Source organism: Mandrillus leucophaeus, unplaced genomic scaffold (assembly GCF_000951045.1).
Source record: "Mandrillus leucophaeus isolate KB7577 unplaced genomic scaffold, Mleu.le_1.0 Scaffold809, whole genome shotgun sequence".
Taxonomy (NCBI): Eukaryota; Metazoa; Chordata; class Mammalia; order Primates; family Cercopithecidae; genus Mandrillus; species Mandrillus leucophaeus.
The window spans coordinates 294,768-302,306 of NW_012108797.1; positions in this window are offsets into that span (position 1 = coordinate 294,768).

Genomic DNA, 7,539 nt, shown 5'->3' on the forward strand with positions numbered 1-7,539 from the left:
CTGGGCGAGGTGGCAGGCGTCTGTGTTCCCAGCTACTCGGGAGGCTGAGGCAGGAGAATGGCGTAAACCCGGAAGGCAGAGCTTGCAGTGAGCTGAGATCTGGCCACTGCACTCCAGCCCGGGCGACAGAGCCTGACTCTTTCTCAAAAAAAAAGAAAAAAAAAAAATTAGCTGGGCATGGTGGTGCACATCTGTAGTCCTAGCTACTTGGGAGGCTGAGGTGGGAGGATTGCTTGAGCCCAGGAGTTTGAGGTTACAGTGAGCTGTGATTGCACCACTGTACTCTAGCCTGAGTGACAGAGTGAGACCCTGACTCTAACAACAAAAAAAAAGTAAGAAAAAAAAGAGAGAGAGAGAGAGATAATGCAGGTAAAGTGCTTAAGTCAGTGCTTGGCAAATAGTAAGTACTCAATTAAAATTAGCTATTACATGACCAGACTACATCATCATAATCTCTCTTCTACTCCTGTCAAATTTCTAACATGTGGGCCTGTTTGGAACTTCAAATTTCTGTGCTGTGAGTCTCACTTGCTAAACCCACGCTCACAAAAAGGGTCAAGCTAAAATCACTTCTCTTTGTATTTTGTTTCTCAACTGACACTAGGTTCTTCCTGCTGGCATAAAATGTGTTTAAAAACTATGCAATCACAGAAAATGGCTTAATCTCTCTTAGCCTCAGCTTTTTCAGGTGCGGGGAAGAAGAGGAAGAAGGAAAAGGAGGAGGGAGAGGGGGAGGAGAAAAAGGAAAAGAAAAGACGTGAGTCTCTCATCCAAAAGAAAAAATAAAGAGACAAACTACTCTCCATTTGACCTTGAATTTCTCTCCATTGACCTAATTGACCTATTGCTCTCCTTTTATTCACCACCAAGTTTCTTTTTTCTTTGTTTTTTTTTTTGTTGTTTGTTTGGTTTGTATTTGTTTTTGTTTTTGTTTTGAGATGGAGTCTCTCTCTGTTGCCCAGGCTGGAGTGCAGTGGCGTGATCTCAGCTCACTGCAGCCTGTGCCTCCCAGGTTCAAGCGACTCTCCTGCCTCAGCCTCCCAAGTAGCTGGAACTACAGGCGTGTGCCACCATGCCCGGCTAATTTTTGTATTTTTAGTAGAGACGGGGTTTCACCATGTTGGTCAGGCTGGTCTCAAACTCCTGACCTCAAGTGATCTACCTGCCTCTGCCTTCCAAAGTGCTGGGATTATAGGTGTGAGCCACTGCGCCCAGCCCAAGTTTCTTAAAAGAAATGTCCTTACTAGCCATTTCCACATTGTCACTTCTGCCATTTACTTCTTAACACACTGTAATCTATCTTCTGCCTTCTTCTCCCTACCCACCCCTCAAATGCTTTTCCCATGTTCCTCATACTACCTTCTTAATCGCTATGTCAAGTCAACACTTTTCTGCCCTAATCGTTCATGAATTCTCTGTAACATTTGTCAGAGTCATCACACCTTCTTTGAGATTCTCTTCTCCCATGGATTTCATTCTCTAATTTCTTCTCTTGACCCTCTGGCCATACCTTCTATGTGTTCTTATTCTCCAGGATTTAATCTCCTGATTTCACTTTTCCTCACCACACGCCTACTGCTTGTCTGTTCTTGACTATTTCCATGGTTGTGATAACCTATGTGCTGATGATTCTCACGTTTCTGCCTTCACCCCACAGGTACCTCAAGAGCCAAAAAATGGCCAGGAGCGGTGGCTCATGCCTGTAATTCCAGCACTTTGGGAGGCCGAGGCGGGTGGATCACCTGAGGTTAGGAGTTCTAGACCAGTCTGGCCAACATGGTAAAACCCCGTCTCTACTGAAAAATACAAAAATTAGCCAGGTGTTGTGGCAGGCGCCTATAATCCCAGTTACTCGGGGGCCGAGGCAGGAGAACCGCTTGAACCCCGGAGGCGGAGGTTGCAGTGAACCAAGATCGTGCCATCGCACTCCAGCCTGGGGGACAAGATCGCGACTTTGTCTCAAAAAAAAAAAAAAAGAAAAGGAAAAAAAAGCCAAAAACTCACGGCCTCCTTCAAACTTTCTCTGCCACTCTGTCCTCCAATCTTCCTAATCTTGATGAGTCATCTAAGCCAGAAACTTGGGAGTCATCCTTGAAAACTAGTTCTTCCACAGCCCTCAGATAAAATCAATTACCAAATCCTGTTGTGTTTACCGTTCAAATATTTCTGAAATTCCTGCCTCCTTCTCTATACTCCCTGACTTCATCTTGGTTCAATCTTTGACTCCAGGGTGGTTTCCTATCCTCCACACTATTGCCAATTTGACCTTTCTAAAACAGTCATTTATGACACTTCCTTGCTTTGAATCCTTCAATGACTCCCTATTGCCTCAGGAAAAATCCCAAGTAGCTTAGGTTGGCCTACCAGAAATTTTCTTCTCTGGCTCCTGCCAGTGACTCCAGCCTCTTCTCTCATCACTCTCCTCACTCCACTAAATGCACCCTTAATTTGGCGATGCTGATCCACCCACAGATCCCTGAACTCAGCAACCTGGATCCTGTCTAATGCTCTGTGCCTTTGCACATGCTGTTCCTTAGCCTTTCAACACCTTCCCTTGACCACCTGAGGTACTTCTACTCATCTGTCAAGGTTCTAGCCAGATATCATGTTCTCTGTGAGGCATTCTCAAACCGCTATGACTCCAACATCCTGATAGATTTAGGTTATCTGATAATGCCCTGTACATAGCTCTATATTTGTGCTTGTAAGATTAGATACTGTTCTTTTGTCTATTTCCCTCACAGATAAATGAGTTTGAGGTCAGGAATTATAAGGTACTTATCTTTGTATTCCCCATACCAAGCTCATAGCATGAAATGAATTAGTGTTTACTATATAAGTTTTTAAAAGTAATGAGTACTGTAGTTCAAAAAATTTTTTCACCACCCAATTGCTGTGCTAGTTCTCAGTAACTCTACTTTCTTTGCAAGGGTTGTGTCATGAACCACTACACTATTAAGGTAACAAGTATCCTTGTGGGTTTTTTTTTTTTTTCCCTTTTCAAAGCTCTTAACTGCCATGTCATCCTCAAAGCAAACTTTGAGGTAAGATAACCATGTATCCATGTAAGAGGTGACGAAATGAGGCTCAGAGACCTTAAGGGACTTACCCAAAGTTACCTATATCTCAGTACAGTACAATACTTTATCTATTTGGCAAAGGATTTTCAAAGTCATTTTCAAGGAGTCCTAGGGTTTCATGGGAAGGGAAGGAAGGACAGGCAGTCATACCCATCCCCCACACACATATACAGACGTTTCAATTTGCATAACTCCACTCTCAGTTTATATACTTGCTTTACCATAATATTTTCTTTGGAGTGGGGTGAGAGGATGAGAAGAGAGTTTACTGCTTCTTTAAAAAATTTGAAAATCAAAACTGCATCATCTATAACTTTCAATTTAAGCCATTTAACAGGTCAAGGGATGTTTCAGCTGTATTATTTGGCTAATATTATAGAAAGATCATTTTTTGAGAATAGGCTAAAGTCAAGGGCCATGATGACAAAGAAATCTAACAATTGGGCATCTTTCTGACTCTAAGCCCCGCTTTAAGTTATCAGCCTACAGAAGTCCTGAATACTTGTCACCCTACCTCCCCTTTTATACTTACTAACAATGCCTGCCTAATGATCTCACTCTTATCAGTCCTCAGTTTAATGCTAATCCTTAACTATTTCAGACAATGAGAATCACTGTTACAAAGACAACCCTGACCATCAGAAGGGTAAGAATGCTTAAGACAATTGGCCACAGCAACACATTTGCTATCTTGACTGTATTTAACTCTCACCAATATGCCCATGCAGAGAAATAAACAATTGGCTCTTTTAGAAAAACGACTGTCTCATGGGATTTCCCATAAGACAACTGGCTCAACAGATAACAATGTCTTAGAATTTTAGAACCTGGCACAGCAGAGCTAGAAGGGCCTTCCCAGATCATTTAGTCTCGTCTGCTCATCAGACAACATGGGGATACTGAGGGCTTGACTGGGTAAAGCTCAGGCCCTCAGTGTAGTCCCCCTTTTTTCTCAACTTAGTTTAAGCTGTGAAAGGAGAGAATAGAACAGGAAGTGAAAGACTAGAGTGTGTCATCATTTATTAGCTCCAGAGGCTCACTTCTGGGACAGCTCTGACTTGTAGACAGCAACAGATTCAAGGCCAAGGGTAATCTGCATGGGAGAAAACTGTTTCTGTGATGACCATTCAGTTCCCAACCTCTGCCCTGTTCATCTGTTGACTGACACTCATATTATTCACAGTCCCCAGAGAAACGGAATATAGCAAAAATCTTGGCAACAGTTACAATAATATTACAGGTGTGAAATGGTCATGCCAAGCTCCAAGTAGTAGAAATTCAGGATTTCCTTCACCAGGGTTTCTTTGTGAATTTGTTAATCCCTTAGACTTATATTTCTTTTAGTCTTTGCCTAGCAGAAACACAACCCATTATCGTCATTTGATTGGCCTAAGCTTCAGGTTGGTCTATTAAGGAAGGAGACAATACAGTTTCTCATGAATATGTTGGTATTCTTCTATGAAATGTACTTCGTTGATTTTGGAGTTAACCCTTCCTGTCCCATCTCATTAGGATGTCAAATTCCAGGTGTATGAACCCCCTTCACCCAAGGCTACCTAAGAGGCAAAAGCAATGAATCATGGAAGTTAATCTCATTTGTCTCCATCTGCTATATATATAGTCTCTCTCACTAACATCCTGATGGTGGATTCATGTTTAGGGTAAAGGATTCAAGGAGGAAAGAGAGGGTCAAAACTAATGACTATATCTTTAAAGTGTCACTGATACCACGTATGATGTTATTCTTCAGCCACGAGATATCCAGTTAGGACTTCAGCTACAAAATAGTATCTATTTCTTTCCTTGACCCTTCTTTGGGGGTGGGGGTGTGAAGGGGTGAACGTGCAGTAGCTCTCTGACGTCTTAATTTGCTACCCCCTAATTACCTGGGAACTGAATCTGAAATGAAAAAACCATGCCCTGGCATTAAGGGCTACCCCAGGGTGAGTGGGTGTCCTCTGATTACCCCCGGAAGGTTTCTTGGAGCTGCGTTATTTCAACCCCCCTCAAACTGCAAGGCAGTGCCTCTATTTTTAATGAGAAATCCAATCTTTCTCCTGTCATTCCTTGAGTTTTTCCATGCTGCTTCACTCAAGAGGTGCACCTTGGTGGCCTGTTTGCCTTAGTAAGCCCAACCGAATAAGGTTAAGGAATGACTGATGCCTAACCACCCTTCCAGACATTCACCACCCTGCCATTTAGCCTCCTCACAGAAAGGTAAAAGTCTAGTGTAAACTGATATAATGATCCATCCTCTGAGTCTCACTGAGTCCCCAGTTTTACAGATGGTCCTGAAATTGAGGTCTTTTGCAGGCTCCAGTACCCTGAAAAGTCTCCATCACTGAGTCCAGGTAAAGCAAAGCCCTTCACTAGAAATTTGAAGTCACAAAGTGAGTGATAAGTGTAAGGGGTTCACCCAATTGTGAGCACCATCAAGGTAAGAAGAAAGTCTCCATCTGTAGCTATGAGCACAGCGCTTGGAACAATGGAGGTGGGCAAAAAATGCCAGCCCAACGAACAACTACACATGGAAGTAACTGTATTTGGCCATACTGCCAAATTTCTCTGGTTGGAAGGATCAATGAGTAAGTTTTCTTGTGTTTTTGGAGGAGGGAGTAACAGAAAAGAAGAGAACATGAGTCTACAAGATCACTGGGAGGCTGGGTTTAAAGTAAGCTGAGGTTTGAGTTCTCTGGGTTTTGTTTGATAATTTTTTGCTTTGTTCTGTTTGTTTTGTCAGATGGCAGGGTTCTCTCATGACTTTTTTATCCCCCTAATTAAAAACTTTTAAAGATTTCCTTTTGCACAGAAGTGTCAGATTAATCCTTCAGTTGGCTACTAATATTGCCTTATCTCCCTTGGATTTATTCACAAATTTTTGTGGAGAGACTACACAATATGCCAGGCACTGTGCTAAACACACAGATACATGGTGAAGAAGAAACATAGCTCCTGCCCTCAGAGGGCTAATATTCTGGCGGGGGAGACAAACTTAGATGGAGACATTTAAGAAGTGACTAGAAGGAAAAGTAAGATGGAAAGAAGCAAGAAGGACCAGGAAGGCAAAGGAGAAGGAAGATGTTAGAGGTAGGAGAGTTTGCAAGAGGGAAGTGATGTAACAGATTTGCATTTGCCAAAAAATTCCAGCTGCGGAGTGGAGAACAAATTGTAGGGAGACATGAGTAGGTCATCAGGTGAAAACAGTCATGTCTTAGAAAGGGGAACGTAATGGGTGCTATGGGAACATAAAGCAAGAGTACTTAATCTGGCCCTGGAGATCAGGGAAGGCCTCCCTGAGGAAGTGACATTTAAGTGAGTTTTGAAGACTGGGTTAACTGTGGTGAGGAACATGATGGGGTGAAGACTTAAGAGAGTCTGTGTCATACCAACCTTCTGCCTTCACGAAGGCAGGCCTCATTGTTACTAACAATTTGGTCCTAGCCTGGAATGCCTGGTATCTTTTTTTCCCCAACCAAATCATGTCTATCTTTCTACAGCCCTCTCAAACCCCATTTTCTCTGATGATGACCAGATATAACTACTCTTGTTTCTAAACTCTTATTCTATGTCTGTCACTTAGCATTTAAAGTCATACTATTTGGTATTGTGACTTAAGGTTACACGTTTCCAAACTTCTTGTAAGTTCCTTGAATTTACAAGCTGTCTTGTATTACTTTGGCATCAGCCAGAGTACCTAGCCCAGTGATAGGCACATGAGGTATTCAATGAAAGAATGAATGAATGAGGCACTAGAGTCCCTGCAAGCCTCCTTTGGTAGTTCACTATTATCTGTGAAGCTGACAAGGAAACGGGTCTGCTTTCCCCATAAGATTTGCACTAAGTACTTGGATCTACAGACCTAAGATCTGAAATTGACAGCTCCTTCCCTCTGGTCATTGATTCTCATCCCCTTGCAATCCTGCCCCCCACCACCACCTTCTATTGTTTCTTCTGTCTTCTGGTTCTCAGCCAGGATGAGAAAATGGTCTAGCTGTCCTCAGAGACTTACGCCAGCCTGGACTGCTCTGCAGTGCCATGAAGGGCCAGGACTTTTGTTTACAGCTGGGAGCATGGTGAGGTGGTGAGCACAGCTGACAGCCCCACTCTGAAGCAAACATCAATCTTCCTCTGTCCTCTCGGCCAAGTTTCACAGACCAGCTCTATTGGAAGCTGGCTGTACCGGCCTGGGTCTCATTGACGTCCCACCCAGAACTCTGGCCTGGGAGCAGCGGGGTGAATCTCAGCTTTGTACCTTTTAGGAACTGCCCTTGCTCCTTTCTCTGTCCCCAGTTTCAAACCATTTTATCTCAACCTCAGGACCTTGAGAGAACATGTGCTCTGATTTCCCCATGCCCTAAACAGTGCGCCACCTCCCCAACCATATCTGCTCACTCCCAGCAGTGTACAAACCCGTCATTTGCTCAGTCACACAGTGAAAACACAAGAAAGAACGAACCAA